The sequence below is a fragment of the Heliangelus exortis genome, chromosome 7 (genome assembly GCF_036169615.1).
Source record: "Heliangelus exortis chromosome 7, bHelExo1.hap1, whole genome shotgun sequence".
In the NCBI taxonomy this organism is placed as follows: domain Eukaryota; kingdom Metazoa; phylum Chordata; class Aves; order Apodiformes; family Trochilidae; genus Heliangelus; species Heliangelus exortis.
This window is the reverse complement of record NC_092428.1, coordinates 33365891-33382098: the sequence shown is the minus strand read 5'-3', so window position 1 is coordinate 33382098 and position 16208 is coordinate 33365891. Positions and strand designations below refer to the sequence as shown.

At 44.1% G+C, this 16208-nt stretch overlaps 2 long non-coding RNA genes across 2 annotated transcripts; both read right to left on the bottom strand.

Annotated features, from left to right (window-relative positions):
• Positions 1–6224: 6224 nt before the first annotated feature.
• Positions 6225–12162, bottom strand: LOC139798075 (uncharacterized). The gene is made up of 4 exons (XR_011726709.1): positions 11550–12162; positions 8969–9035; positions 8501–8638; positions 6225–6355 (listed from the first exon to the last, which is right to left on the bottom strand). It is a non-coding gene; the product is annotated as an uncharacterized lncRNA (long non-coding RNA).
• A 724-nt stretch (positions 12163–12886) lies between these two features.
• Positions 12887–14871, bottom strand: LOC139798074 (uncharacterized). The gene is made up of 3 exons (XR_011726708.1): positions 14783–14871; positions 14609–14680; positions 12887–13091 (listed from the first exon to the last, which is right to left on the bottom strand). It is a non-coding gene; the product is annotated as an uncharacterized lncRNA (long non-coding RNA).
• Between the last annotated feature and the right edge of the window lie 1337 nt (positions 14872–16208).

The following is a 16208-nucleotide window of genomic DNA, read 5'->3' as shown; positions in this document are numbered from 1 at the left end:
CCAAATTTCTCCACTTCTGTGGAGTCTTCCCACTGGTGTCCAGCTGCAGCCAGGGCTCATGGGTGCTGGGTTCTATTTTGCTCTGTTTTCCCCCAGTATGAAAATTCCCACTCCACCAAACAGCTCTCTCAGGTTTATTCCCTGCTTTTTGGCACCTGCAGAAACAAGAAACCCTCTACAAAAAAACCCAAACAGCAGCAGCATCTCTGCTGGATGCATCGGGAATCACCTGAATTTATCCAAGCTGATGGGGGTACCCCAAATCCCTGCTATAAGCAAGGATTATATAAAAATATATAATATTTAAAATTATATTAAAAATTATAAATTATAAATTATAAATTATAAATTATATAAAAAATGGTTTGTGCTTTGGCAGCTGTGCCAAAATGTAATGTGTCCCTGCCCAGACAGGAGCTGATATTTCTGTTTGTGCAGGGCCCTCACTATAAATATTTTTGTTGCTGCAGAAATAGCACCAATCAGATGCTGATCAACTCCTTATGGTGCCTCCTTCCTCGGGGTCTCCCCTGCCAAAAAAGCCAGAAATGTGGTGAATTTTCAAAGGGCTTTGAGTTTTGACAGGGTGTCACTAAATCCCCCAAACAAAAACCTGACTCCTTGAGCTCACCCAGGGCAAGCTGCCCCCCCCCCCCCCCCCAGCAGAAAAACAAGATTTCAAGTTACAGCTCCCCTAGAAAATCACCATCTGATGAAAACAGATTGAAGGTTTCTGAGGCCTCAGTGCCAGACTGAAAAGTGGCATTTGCCTTGGCTCAGCCCTGAAACAGCCCCCTCTTTAAATGTAACCCAGCCCTGTGTCAAAACTTCTTTTCCCAGTTATTCCTGCACCACCTCCTTGAAGTGCCCAGAATCATCTGCCAGTTATTTTGCAGTTTCCCTACAGGGGGGAGCAGTGAAAAAAGAATGGCTGTTTAAGGCAAATCCAATAGGCAGATTTTTAGGGTTGTTACATAAAAAGAAGACAGTATTGTGACTGCTGAGTTTTTCCATCCCAAAGAGGTGCAAGGTGTGTGGGGCAGTGTCAGGGCTGGCACACTGGGGAAAGGGAAACTTCTTGCTGACTGCAATCCCCTCTGCATAACATCTGGTGGAGGGAATAAAGATCATGGAGATTTTACTGAGGAAAAAAAAAACAACAAAAAAACCAACCCATAAGATGCACTGGTTCTTCATTACCCAGAGTTATCTGGCTTCATTTTTGCGTTGGGTTTTAATATTTGTAACCAAATAACACTGTTAATTTTGGACCCCCACTCAGGAAAAAAAAAAAAAAAAAAAGCCCTCAAAAAACCAACCAAAAAAAAAAAAAAAAAAAAGAAAAAGGGAACTATTTATTTAAAACAAATCATAGCAGCCTGGTGGGGCACAGGGCAAGGCTCTCTGCTGCACCTAGGAGGAGTTTATCAGCACCCTCCTGGATGCTGGGCTGAATCCAAGGATGAAGCAGGAGCAGAGGGAGGTATCACAGCTCTCCTGTCTCCCAGCCTGTCCTCAGCACATCGAAGTCTCTCTAAAGGCACAGGGTCCTCCTTAGGCAGAGCTTTGCTTTTCCTGCCTGTCCAACCTGAGGGGGCAGATGGACATTTCCCTGCCATGGAAGGATTGAACCAGGAGGGCCCTACTTTGCTGCCAGCTCAGGATGCAGTTCTGCACAGGAGCCTTTGATCTCTGTTTTCTAAATTTCATCACCAAACTTCAAGAAAAAAACCCAAACCTAAACAACCAACCAAGCAAACAAAAAAAAAAACCAAACCCAAAACCAAACAACCAAACAAAAACCCCCGACAAACCACTATTAGCTGCAAATTAGACATTCTTGTGGAAGCCTGGAATTATTTTTCAGGACAGAGGGCTCAATTTCCCAATCTCAGGTGTATGATTAAAATCAATTAAATCACTCTTCCAATGTCAGCAGCAAGATTCTCCTGACAAATGAAATTATGCGAGGAAAGTGTTCTCTTCACTCTTCAACCCTTTCTCAGCATCACTCACATCCACAAATGAGATCAAAATTTTCAGCTCGGGGATTTCAGAGATATTTTCCATAAGAACATGAAAAATCCCAGGAACCCTATGTAAGTAGACTTTATAGTCTCTGGTGGCGGGATGCTGATGGCCTCTCTCTGTTAGATATATTCATGCCTAACTCAAATGAAAAGTTCGAGTGGAATTTAACCATTTGGGGGCCGCGCCGGCAGTTTTTTCATAAATTAAAGTTTTAATGGCAGAATTATGTACTAGGCTCTAGGATACGTGTAGTAACCTTTCTGTGTCTCTTTTCATTCCCCAGGAAGTCCCTGGTGGCTTTCCCCTATTGAAAACCTGAATTTTATCAATCTCTCTCAGCTGCTCGCAGATACAAGAGCAGCAAAGCAGGCTCGACTTCAAATGACCACATCATTTGTGGAGGCCCTGAAGGGTTAATAGTTACTTACAGAAGTATTCCTTGAGACAAAACAAGGTGAGGCTTCTTTTTTTTTTTTTTTTTTTTTTCTTCCCTTCCCTTAAAAAGCAGATAAAGAAATCTTTGGAGAAGAAACACCGCCTTGAAACGCAGAGATATCTCATTTCCAGAGGTGTTCTGACGTGGCTGAACTGTACCTTCAGCAAATTATTTACCTCTTAATTTGTTAAAACATATGGGCTTAGAGGTAACTTTGCCCATGAGGCGTACATCTATATTATATGCTTGTTTGGTTTGACTTCATTTCCCTTGGAGACTGGAACAAATGTTTCCAGCATTTCAGAAGTTGGGTTGTTGTTTTTTTGTTGGGGTTTTTTTTGTGGTGTTTTTTTTTTTTTTTTTTTTTTTTTTTTTTTTTGGTTGTTGTTGTGTTGCTTTTTTTCCCCCCTCCCCTCACGTGTTGGAAGCAGCAGTGTTACACATGTATTTTGTTTCTTTTGACTGTGTTTAAAGAGGAAAGTGCTAATTTGCTGTCCAAGGGGCAAAGTGGAGCAATGTTTCAGGATGAGAAGCGCAGCCTATTTATAACCCTCTGCTGGGGCTGCTTCCCAGCTCCATCCCATCCACCCCCACAAGCCTGGGGTTTGCATTTCTTTTACAATTGTAGCCAACAACCTACTTCTCTGGGGAAAAAAAAGAAAAAAAAATTAACAAAAAAGTAGAAAATGGAGGGTTTGTGGCTCACAGCTGAGTTCCTTCTCAAAGAAACTCACCGGGACACAAACCCAACATCTCAAAGAACACAACCAGCAAACTCCACATGAAGTCCCATGATATCTCCATAGCTTAGCACAAAACCACTTCCTAAGCACTTGGAAAAGTCCTTGTCCTGCTAAAGAATTTAAGAAACTAACCCTGAAACAGCCTCATCCCTTTGGTGGGTGCTGTAGCAGGAAAAGTGGAGGGGAGGGATGTCCCCTGGCCATGTGTCAGCAGAGCTGAGTGAAGGATGGAAATGGCCACAAGGTGCTAAATCCAACTGACTGACCTTATTTTGAAGTTCTGATCAAATATTTCCAACTGTGGGAAATGTATTGCCACGTAGCATTCCACAGCTTCCTTCCATGAGACCTCCAACAGAAGGAGAGGAACTCTTTTGTGTTGTTTCCTTTCCCTTGCCCTCCATTGCCCATAAACCAAAGAATTTGTTGAAGCACAACTCCAGCAGGATCAATCTTGTTCCAAGCTTTTCCACCTCTCAGGCCAGTCCCTGGCATCAAGACCTCCAGCCATGGTTGTGTCTCAGAGGAACCATCTCCACAAAGCTGGTTCCCAGCTGGGATTTACACAATTCTGCCTGATTTTTCTGTATTCTTTTACTACAATATGGGGAAGCTGGAACAAAACTTGTTTGTTTGAAAATGGTAACATGATGATTGACATCCTTAGGAGGAAAAAAAGCCAGAAGCCCCCCAGGGGCAGGCTGCAGGCTGGAAGGCATCCTCTTCTTTTTGCTTTTGGGTGGTTTGGTTTGGTTTTGTTTTCTGAGTGTGAAATCAACACCTCAAAGTGCTTTTTGGTTTTCCATTTGTTTATTCCAGCCATAAATATTTTATCACTTAAAAAGAGAAGCAACGTTTGCTCCTAATTGTTTTTTATTAAATATGCTAATTACTTTTTGGAATATTAATGACTCACACGGTACTAAATGTTTTAATAATGCAATGAAATAAGCCAGCAAATATAACTACAAATTAACCTGAAACTGCTACATGGTTCTCATAATTTTGTGTTATAAGGACACAAATCTAAAGGAGAATCTCAACCAGAAACCAGTATTTCCTGCTTGCTCTCTCCAGTTCAACTAAACAAAAAAAACCTAAACCAAACCAAATCCCAAAGTGACCAGAAAGCCCCCATGCTTTGGGGCCACTTTTTCTGCACTGCAGGCCAAGGAGAACAAAACTCAAGGCCAGGTGAACACCTCACAAGTGGATGTTGACCCTGGCAAGGTTGAGGAGATTTTGCCTCCTGTGCCTGGGGGGGAATCTGTGAGGAACTTAGGGCTGGGGGCACCTGTGCTGCCAAACGAGGCTGCAACCACCCCTGATAGCATCAGGTAGAAATATTCAAGTTTTTCATAAATCATGATTCCCATATTCCTTACTTAGCTCACAGTGGGCAGTTAATATATTTTTAAATTTTTTTTTCTTGCTCAAAGGACAAAACCTCTTTGTCTGGGTGCTTGCAGAAGGCAAACCCCTCTGCTTTCAGGAGGAATGGAAATGCCTCTTCAGCACAGACTGCTAATGCTGAAACCAAGCTCCCTACCTACAGCAGGCTCCCCAATTCCCAGGACAATCACACTGACACAATTAAATTCTTCCTCTTCTGTGACAGAACTCTTTGCAATGGTTAGTATTACATTACACTGAAAATAATTAATATCGTGGAGGCTTTTTTTGCATGTTTGTGTGTTAAAGACTTGACCTTTTAATTTGTTTTTTCCCCCAGAAATGTTTTGCAATCTAATGATTTAGATAGGCAGTTCAAAGTTGCCAGATAAGCTGTCAGAGCTCTCCAGAATAACCATGATCATATTTTAGCATACTCAGTGGGTTTATTTTTTGTTCTTTTTATCAAATCTGGTAGAAGAGGAGCACCCAAGCACTGGTTAATGCCTCACCAAGCCCCACCAGCCAAGGCAGACCTGATGGGTGATGCTGGCTTTGGACCAGCAAAGACAAAAAACAACAATATTGCTTCCCAGCTGACTAACAAATAGTCCAGATTTTCAAACCCACTTAATCTAGACAAGGTTATTTGGAAAGAAATATTTTTTTTAAACTTTGAAGTTACTGGAATAACAATTTGCTTGCTACCCAGCTGTTGGGATTGGGGTGCCAGTGTGTTTAATTAATTACCTGGCTGTGCCAACAATTGATAAGCAATAGATAAGTGCTTGATAGTTGATAAATCAGCTGATAAGCAAGGCCATGCAAATTTTCCCTCTCAGGTCTTGCCATTGGCTCTGTTCTTAGTGGCACATTCAGCTCTCTGAATTCAGGGCTGACCTGTGTGTCTCTGCAAAAAAAAACACCCTGGGAATCCTTCCTTCAAGAGGTCCCTTGAACATGTGGCTGTCTTTTACTGGACTTTTACCTCTGCCCCATCTGTGCTTTGCTAGCCAAGCCTGAATTATTAAATGATGCTGTGGACTCTGCCTATAGAGGACCTAGGACCTCCTTGTGAAATGCTAATAGAGCCAGCAGGAGAGAATTCCTCAGGTTTTTCCTTTGGATTTAATTTCTTGAGTTCAGAAATTCAGGTGAGGAACTGCAGTTTGAAGCCAGCTGGAATTTGATATTCGGGGGCCTTCCGCAGAGGAAATGGTTTTGTTTGTCTTAAAATTAATTGTGAAAACCAAATCTGTGAGGAGCCCTTCGACACCCAGAAGCTCATTTACAACTTGTGTTTAATTTTAGAGTCCTGTGGCCTTCTAGATTTAACCTCAGACTGAAATTAGAGTGCTGAAATATTGGAAGAAAAATTGAGGTTTTTGCTATTTTTGGTCCACAGGCTTGCTAAAGCTATCAAAAATCTGTCTAATCTGTTGATTCCTAAGAGATTTTGAGTCTGGGCTTTGCAGACCTTCAGGGTCCATACAGCTCTTTGGGTGAGGATCCAACACAGGGAATAGTTTTATCAGGGACTTCAGGGGGGTTGGAAGCAAAGCAAGCTGAGGAGAGCAGAGTTTTCAGGCATTTTCAGAGTGCTTACTGTTTTTTCCTGCCCCTTGCAGGGTGGTCCCCAGGGAGGTGGCACAGGGGTGGGTGATCCTTTGGAGGGGATCCCAAAACATCCTGGATGCTTGGAGCCAGGTCTGCTGGCTGTGCCTGCAGGAACACATCAGGCTTCTGAGCAGGGCTGGACAGAGAAAAGGGAAAGAAAAAATAAATGCACAAAAGGAAGAGGTAATTAAGGACATCATCTGAGCAGAAACTTTTGGAAAGCTGAAAATGGGCATGAAGAAAACTAACACAGCAGGCCTTGAAGCTGCTGACATCTGAACCTCCCAAGTCAAGGGCCCAAACCTGGTGACCAAACAGAAAAGGCACTGCTCAGAAAGCAGAGCCTCAACTAAAGAAAGGACCAGAGCCACGGAGAGTTTTATCCAAGACTGCTCTTTCAGTAGCTTCAGCTTCCCACCCCAGGGACAAGTCACCTCCTGGGCTCCATCAATCCTCTGCCATGCTCCAAAACCTCTGCCACCTCTCAAGCCTGAGAGTGATGAATGAGCAGAGTCAGTGTGTGGCTGTGTACATGTCTGCTCAGGACTGAGGTGAGAATATTCATCTCATTTCACTGGTGACCTTTCTCTATTCTGCAAACCTGAAAGGTCTGGGCTGCATAATCACATCTCGGGATAAAAGATAAGTGAACTACCAAATAAACAGTGGAGTGTTTACATGACCTTATGGTTTTACAGTCCATATTAATTTTTAATTGCACTGTTAAAATATAGTAAATATCTATTATACAAATTAAGTGGTAATAGGTATTTGTATTTTTTTTCACGAATTAATCTTAAAATAAGCTGATTACATAAATCTTTAGCCAAGCAGTGGCTAATCCCGGGCACAAACACTACTTTGATAAGATACATTCAAACAAACATTTTTGTGGCAAAATGTTATCAGATACTAACACATAATTAGTTGAAGACATTGGGTTCAAAGCGAGCGTTTTTGAGCTGTGATCATTAAGTGAAGGCAGTGGGAGAAATCCAGGAGGGAGCAGAGGATTGTAAGCACTTCAGAGTTCCTCTGTGGATTCCGATTAGGCTGCTGGATTCACTGCTGTTTCCTTATGTAAACAGCTTCACATATTGCCATGGTGGGGAAATCTTTATCAAATTAATGGCAAACAAAGTGATGTTCATGGAGATGAAATTCTTATTCGCCCGGATCTGCGTCGGGCTGGGAGGGAAATTGGGAATGGGAGCTCCTGGAAGGAGTGGGATCCCAGGCTCTGGCTGGGTGCTGGCCCTGGCTGCTTTCACCACCAGAAAGGGAGGATGGGGACAGAGGAATAAGCTGGCAAGTGTGCATAAAGGACTTTTAATCTCACCTGCTTTCACTGAAAACAAAAAAATCCTGATTTTTCAGCTGCATTAAAACAAAAGTACCTGCAATAACTTCATTTCATAGAATCATAGAATTGGCTGGGTTGGAAGGGGCCTCAGAGATCATCAAGTCCAACCCTTACTTACTTACTTATCCAGCAGTCTGAAAGGCCTATTGATTAATACATAATAAAGGTTTTTAAAATGCTAAATAGTGGAATTTAGTAAATACTTCATGGGGAGGGGTGTTGAGCTCAGACACTGGCTGTGGGAGATGCAGAGAACAGCCCCTTCACTGCCAGGGTGCTCTCCTGGAGGGAGCCCTGCTTCAAGAAGTTTTACTAATAGCTTACAGTGGTGATGATCAAACCACTTGGTTGCTGCCCTGGCCATGGCTGCAGCATCCTTCCAGCTCCACCAGAGCCTCTTTGTCTGCAGTGAGCCCTGGGGAGTGCTGCCCTCTGCTCACAACAACCCAAAATATCTCCAGGATACCAACCTGAGAGCTGCAGAAAAAAACCCATCCAGGGGCAGCACACTGCTGGGCCTCCCAGTTTCCCTTTGTGGGGGACTTTGTGCTTTCCAGCACCCTGTGTCAGGGGGTGGCACCAGGACACTCATCTGCAAGGGGAACCAGCTACTGAGCATCCTTATAATACACAAACATAAAAAAGTATTGCAGATTAAATCCACCAGCCCAAGACACTGTGCAGCAAGAAGTGGAAGAAGCTGTGAGGCCAGCGGCGTCTGCAGGACTCACAATTTAATAGATATGGATATTTTTTTCTCATCAAATAGAAAAAAACCTTGGGATTCCTTGAGTTGAGAAAGTTGAGGCTGGCACGAGGTGGTGAGAGTCCTGCAGACACTGCTGGGCTCACAGGTAGCTCCTGGTTACTCTGAATGTTCCCCTGAGCATAGCAGCTTTTTGCCTCTTCTCCACTTACAGCCTTTGGTGCCTTGGCCCATGAAGCAGGGACAGGGTGACAAAGCTGCTCCTCACTGCTGGAAAACATCAGCTGCAGATTTCTTCTAAATGCTCTTTCCTTCCCAGCTTCCCAGTTCTCCAACACCTGAGACAGGGACTGGGGGAAAAGTGTGAAAGGTTTTTAGCTCCTGCTTTCTGCAGGGGTTTCTGATCCATTTGCAACACAAGAAAGCTGGGGGAAGGCTTTTTACACGGGGGGTAGTGAGAGGACAAGGGGCAGAGGTTTAAAACTTGAAGAGGGGAGATATAGGTTGGGCATGAGGAAGAAATTCCTTAATTTGAGGGTGCTGAGCCCCTGTGCCAGGTTTCCCAGAGAAGCTGTGGCTGCCCCATCCCTGGCAGTGTCTCAGCCCAGGAGGCTGGGACTGGATGAGCTTTAAGATCCCTTCCCACCCAAACCATTCTATGAAAACAGGAATTTACTCACCCACATGAAGTTAAACTTGCACCTGAGTGTCTGCAAATACTTAGGGTCACGTGGAGAGAAACACAACCTGTTGGCAGAACAGATAAAACCCTTCAGTTCCATCTGTGAGAAGTGCCATGATCAACCTGCAGGGCTTTTCTTCTCAGGGTTCCAACAAAAAACACTCAGCCACTACCAGGGGTCCCTTGAAAACAAAATTGACCCCAATATCTTATCAAAACCCCTCCTTTTTCAGCTTACTCTGCAAAAAGAGGGGCCTTCGAGCAGAGGGGGTAATCTTTGGAAGTGGCACAGCCAAAACCAGAGCTCTGCACAGAAAGCAAAGCTGCAGGTCTGGGTCATGCTGTGTGTCCTTAGGGTTGGGGATGGACACAGCTGCCCAGGGTGCTGAGACCCCCACAGCCCCCCAGGCCAGGAGCAGCACCCTGGTCCCCTCCATGAGGACACAAAAGCCTGCAGAGCCCAGCAGGGATGCATCCCCTCCCTCTGCCTCCCCCCTTGTCTGTTGCCCCCCCAAATAATGGCATTTTGCTGTTTTCTTTCCAAAATCCTCCCAGTTCCTTGCTGATTCGGGTGCAGCCCCCACCCAGGGTGCATCCCCAGGGAGCTCCTGCCCCTTCCCCTTCCTCATCCCTCCAAGGGGCTGAGTGACCCCAGGACCACCCAGTGCCATTCCCCATTCCCCATTCCCCATTCCCCAGCCCAGTGTCCCAGCCCCAAAGATTGGCTGCAAGGGTCTCAGGGTCTCTTCCCCTGTAGCTCACACAGGTTTTAAAGACTGGAAATCATCCCAAGGACCCCCCTCCTAAACAATTACAGCTCCTAATGGAGATGAGAACTTCCTGTTGTGTCTTTACACCAAGCACTGGGCTAGATGGAAAAATAAAAAATTAAAAAAAAAAAAAAATCTATTTAGATGTAATATTGCTGTAGCATCTGCTCTGTTCGTCGGATTTTAAAGCTGGAGCTTTAAAGGGGGGAAACCTCGAGTAAGAAATAACACCCAGCAGCCTTGCAATCCCTCTCCAGCTTCCCCTGGCTTGAAAGAGTAATAAGAAATCTCCCTCTGCAGGCTCCGGGCGGGCAATGCAGGGGGAGCAGAGCCCCTCCTGGGCCTGCTGAGGATGCTGAGGAGGGGTGGGCACGGGAGGGGAAGGGATCCAGGGATCCCCAGGCTGGGCAGGGTCCTGACACCTCCTGCATTTGCCTCTTTAGTACCACAACTCCACTGAGGAAAAAAAAAAACAACCAAAAAACCAACCCAAACCAACCCCAAAATCATCTATTTTTAAAAAAAGAAACCCTAAAAAAAATAGATCGCCTAAGAAACTATTTTTTTTTTCTTTCTTTTACCAGTTTCAAGGGATGAAATTAATGGGATAATAATGCAAATTCCTTCCTTTGCAGGGAAAAGAAACCCAACCAAAAAAACAAAACCAAAGCCAAACAAAAAACAAAACAAAACAAACAAAAAAAAACAACCAAAAAAACCCCCAGACAAACAAACAAAAAAAACCCAACAAAAACCTAAACCAAAACATCCCCAAAATAATCTATTTTTTTAAAAAGAAACCTTTGAAAAAATGTCTAGGAAATTATTTCTTTTTTTTCTTTCTTTCTTTTACCAATTTTAAGGGAAGAGATTAATGGGATAAAAATGCAAATTCCTTCTTTTGCAGGGAAAAAAAAAACAACCAACAACAAACAAACAAACAAACAAACAAAAAAACCAAACCAACCCAACCCCAAAATAATCTATTTTTAAAAAAAAGAAACCCTAAAAAAATTGCCTAGGAAACGATTTCTTTTTTTTTTGTTTGTTTGTTTTTTTGTTTTTTTGTTTTTTTTTGTTTTTTTTGTTTTTTTTGTTTACCAATTTTAAGGGAAGAAATTAATGGCATAAAAATGCAAATTCCTTCCTTTGCAGGGGAAAAAAAAAAAAAAGCAAACAACCAAAGCCTTGCCCTCCCCTCCTTACCCCTTGCCTGTTGTTTCAAGCTATTCACCAGGAACCAATCTCATCCATTTAATACCAGCAAACCCAAAGGCTGCTGATGTAACAGGCATTTCCAAATAACACAAAGAGGTTTTTATATCCCCAAATTATTCTCAATTTTGTTTGGGGAAGGCCTGCTTGGGGATTAGGGTAGTTGTTTGTTTATTTGAATTCATTATAGAACTGGGAGTTTATTATATTCTGTACTCACTGTAAGGTAATCAAAATATAGATGGAAATTGGAATATTTTTAGTGGTGCCATTTACATGGGTTATAGGCTGGGAGAGAAGCAGAATGCCTGGAGAAACTTGATGCAGAACCTGAGGATTCCTTCCCTGTGTAGCTGTGCTTTAGAAATCCCATCCTCACACTCTGAGCTCGGGGATTTTACAGGAATATTTTCTTTTTTTTTTTTTCGTTTCTTCCCCCTGAACTTCCCTTCCCTGTCTCTCTCCCTATGCCACACAATAAAATCTGGTTTTTTTGGTGATCCAGTGGCTGCCAAGCCAGACCTGACCCCCAGCTTGATTTGTTTCACAGAGCAGAAAAATTGAACCAAAGAATTAAACTGAGAAGGAACTTACCTGGTGCTGTTTGCTCCCAGCTCCCCCATTGTTTTATTTATTCCAGTAGTAAAAAATAAATCTGTAAATGGAAGGAAAGGGATAACTGCAGTTTAATTAATCAAGTGAAGGGGAATTCCCAGGGCAATGTCAGGCACTGCCCAGGCAGGGCTGCAGTTTGGGCTGTTCTGGAGCTGCCCACGGGGAAGCTGCATTTCCCTTCATCTCCAGGTCCCACCTGGGACACAGTGAGGATGTTTCAGCCCCTTCCCCACCTTTTCTCTGCCTTCACCACCCACCCAGGGCACAGCTGGGACACTGACACCACCTGGATCATGGCCAAGGTGGGCATCACCTCATCCTGACTCCCCAAAGATGCTCGGAGCCTCCGGAGGCACCATCCCCACCTCCCAACCTTCCCAGCAGTCTGTACCAAACCATTCTTCTTTTTCTCCTCCCAGATGTTGGGAGCTGAGCAGAGCAGGAGGAAGGGGCCATCCCGTGGGGTGGTGGCTCCTCCGTGAGCTTCAGGAGGATGGGGTTTGGCTGGCAAAGCTTCCAGCCTCACCAGTAGCAGCCCTGAGGTTCCTGCCAGCACATCTGCCAGGGTCCAGATTTATTTCATTTTTAGAAATATTCTGATTTATTTCATGTTTAGAAATATTCTGGGGTAACAAATTAGAGCTGTTACTGGGTTTGGTTTTAGCATGAGCTGTGAGCACTGCTTTTCTGGCAGGGTCTCCTTTTTAACACTACCAGAGGGATTGGATGGGATGGGAGAGTTTGGTCTCAGCATCAAGTTTCCCCCAGAAGCCTGAGCTTGAAAATAAATTAAATAAATATATAAATAAATATATCTCTGAGGAAAATAACACCTCTTAAAATAATTTAAAATTAAATTTTAATTTACTTGTTTCTAATAATTTAAAATTAAAATTAAAACTCATCACAGGAGCTTCCTAGTGTGCTCCTGTGTAAGTTCATCACCCTCAACATTAAAAAAACAGGTACCCTAAATACTCTTCTGCATTTATTTCCACTGACCTGGTTATACCTTTGACAGATGCAAGTCCCCATTACTGAAGCTGAATTCACCATCTGGGTGTGCAGAGGCCATGGCCAAGTCAGCCTCATTCCCTTTGATAAACCCCAAGCCTGAGCTCTATGTTCATGAATCATTATCCTCTTTTTTACCCTCAGAAACCTCTTCTACTGAATCCCACCCTTTGTGCTCAGCAGCCTGGGCCACCCCTCATCTGCCCAACAGTCAAGAGATAAGATAAGGAGGTCCCCAGAACCACCAGATCCATAGAACCCTCCTGGCACCCCAGTACTGGTGCTGGGAGCCCAGGGGCAGCTCCTCTCCCACCTTGGAATTTGAGGTGTCCTTCTCCATCTGCCTTCTCCAGGCTGTGGGGACACAGAAGATGCTGAACCCCCCCAAGATGAACCCACCTGATGGCAGGTTCTGATTCCAGCTGGTACCTGGGGGGCTGGGGAGTGATTTGTTATCCAGGTGGGAAGTTTGAGCACCACGACAGGGGCACTGACACCCATTTCTTTCTGCATGACAAAACAAAGAGAATTTATCCAACAGCAGCAGCTTTGCTGCCCTCTTGGCTGTTCCTCTGCTGCTGCCATCTAGAAAACAGCTTGTGCTATAATTCTCTTTCCTCCCAGTACTTTCCAAGCTGCTTTCTCTCTTATCTCAAAGCAAGTATTTCTCCTCTCCTTCTTTGAGCTCCTTGATGAATTTGAACAATTGCGAGCTTTCAAAAATTTCCTTTTGAAAAATATCTGTTTATCTTAATTTCCTCTCCAAGGCCCATCACAGCTTGGCTTGGTCCTCTTTATCTTTTTCCCTGGACAGCTGTGCCTTCCTGCACAGTTGTGAGGGGTCAGCACTGAGTGGAGAAGCCCCTGATTCAGAAATAACCATTTATAGGCTTCTGCCTGAACTCTTGCAACTGGACAGTCCATCAGGCAGAAGATATTAGACAAACTGGCAGGCAGAACCATGTGGGTGGAGGTGAGGACATCTGCTCTGTGTATCCTGAGCACTGCCAACATGCTACAGACATATCCAGGCTTCTGTTCCAAAAGCCCCTCAAGAATTCACCATGTGGAGCTCCAGCTCGCTGGAACCTCCTGCTCGGTTCGGGGGATTTTGGCAACTTCTTTCCTTCTGTAGCTCGCTCGTAATTTCCCTGGTCTTTACTACATGGGTGAAGTGTGCCCAGATTTCATGTGCCACTCTGACATATGTTCCATGATTACATACAGGATGTATAATCACCCTGCTCTACTGCACGAGCTCAGCTGGCACCGGGTGCTGCCGCAGCCCAGCGCCGCCGGACCCCCGGGGCAAAACCCGTCCAGAGCTGGGGCTCGGGGCTGAACTGCAGCCTCTGCCTCCTCTAAACCTTTCATTCCCTTTGGAGACACCTCCTGCTCACTGCTCCTGGAGGAGATGGGCAGAGCTGAGCTGAGAGCCATGCTCATTGCCCACTCTGCTGGGATGGGCACCAAGCCGCTCGCCTTCAGCCCTCGTGGCCACCTCAACAGGGTGGGACCAGCCCTGGGAGCAGCCCCACAGGGCTGACACAGCCTGAGTTTTAGGGATGGCAACACCACCCCACAGCCTGCTTCTCACAGGATCATCAGAGGATGGCTTAGGTGGGAAGGGATCTTAGAACTCATCTCCTCCAGCCTCCCAGCCATGGGCAGGGACACCTCTCATCCAGACAAGGATGCTCAAGGCCTCACCCAGCGTGGGCTTGAACACCTCCAGGGAGAGGCAGCCACAGCTTCTTGCTGTGTTATCCCATCCTGAGCTCATTTGTCCACCAAGAATGTGGTTTCTGTGCCCTTGGTCAGGGCATGGGGTTGGAAGGGCTCTCCAGAGACCATTTAGTCCAGCTCCCTGCCACAGCAGCATCACCCATGCACCCAGCTGGGGTTGGAAAGGCTCCAGAGAAGGAGACTCCACAACCTCTCTGGGCAGCCTGGGCCAGGGCTCCCTCCCAGTAAAAAAGTTTCTCCCCATGATAGGTTGGAACTTCCTAATTATTTTTACTCACCAGCATCCATGGGTCACTCAAGCTCCTTTGGGGGGCCAGCATGGGATACTCCTCATCCACTGAGTGAGGGGCCTGTAATGACACAAACAGGAACCCACCCAGAAAAAATGGGTGGCAAACCAAGGAAAAGCCTGATTGGAGAAAGGACAAGGGAGTCACTGTGTCCTAAATTACCTTGGGTAGGAAGATTTAATTTGTGTGAAGGAAGAACAGTCTCAGGAGTGTGTGAAATGAATCCTTCACACCCTAAAACCAGGCCTGGAGGTCCATGAGGATCTGCCAAAACACAACAGTCCTTAAAAACCTCAGAATACAAGTTGTTTTGGTTTTTTTTTTTCAAGTGCTTAAAGACCTATAAATACAGGCAGACAAACTAATGGGAATTTTTATCTCTCAGAGAATCTGGCTCCTGTTGTGACAAACCTTGGCTGCCCCAGCAGGCACTGATCATGGAGCTTCCAAAAAACTGGCCCTGGGATGCAGGAAACCAGGAGGCTGATATCTCAGAGAGCCCTTTATCTTCTCACTGTCCCATCACAAATTCTTCCACAATATCCCAGTGCTAACAAAATGGGCAACTGCTCAGTTATCTTTAAAGGCCTATGGGGTTTGATAAGCAATTTCATGGAAATAATCTAAATATGCATAATAAAAGAGAAAGAAAAAAAAAAAAAAAAAAAGGAGGAAGTGATGTGCTGTTAATGCATCACTTTTACTGTGACAAGTTTTTCTTCAAATGAAAAATAAAAGTGTAAAAACTTGGAATTGCAGTACTGTTAAACACCTCCTGGGATCATTACAATAGACTGTACAATTATTACCTGAGCTGAAGCACTTTTTTTAAAAAACAAACAAACAAAGCCCAGCAATAAATGTAATTTCATTGCTCTACCCGATATGCAAAATCTGCCTAGCATCTATTTCCAATATAAAATCAATTTTACTTTTACTCATAATACTGCATGGAACCTTACTGAAAATCTTGATATAATTTCTATAGTATTTTTAAGATTTGCACTAGAGTAAAGCTCAATAAAACTTTTAAATGGTTTACATCCATCATGTCACTAAAATGTTGTTTAGTTTGTTTTTTTGTGTTTTTTTTTAATATTTTGCTCAGTACTCTGAAGGTTGAGAAAGAATAACAAAGGTTTTGTTCTCTGCCTGTGTGCCCACACAACCTCTCTTCACCCCACTGCATTGACCAAAGCTCTGAAGAGAAGACAGAAGTGCTGAAATCCATCTAACACCCCAGAATTAAAAAAAAAAAAAAATTATAAATAAAAAAATCTATTTTGAATGCAATTTTCAGCGTTGAAAAAAAAAATCCAGAGCTGGCAGTTTTTGCAGTTTCAGCCCAAGCCCAAGCTTCAATAAGCTCAGAGAGCTCTAATGATTGTTAGTGAAAAGGTAATGGGCCATTTGAAATACAAATGAACACTGGTAGGTAAAGGGATTTTTTATTTTTTTAATTTTTTTTTTTTTTTTTAGTGGAATCGATTTGCACTAGCTATTTAAAAAAATATTAAAATGAATGTAATGCCATTAAAAGTAAGCTCTAAGCCCACTGAGGACATTAGTGACCAAACCTGCCAAAAAA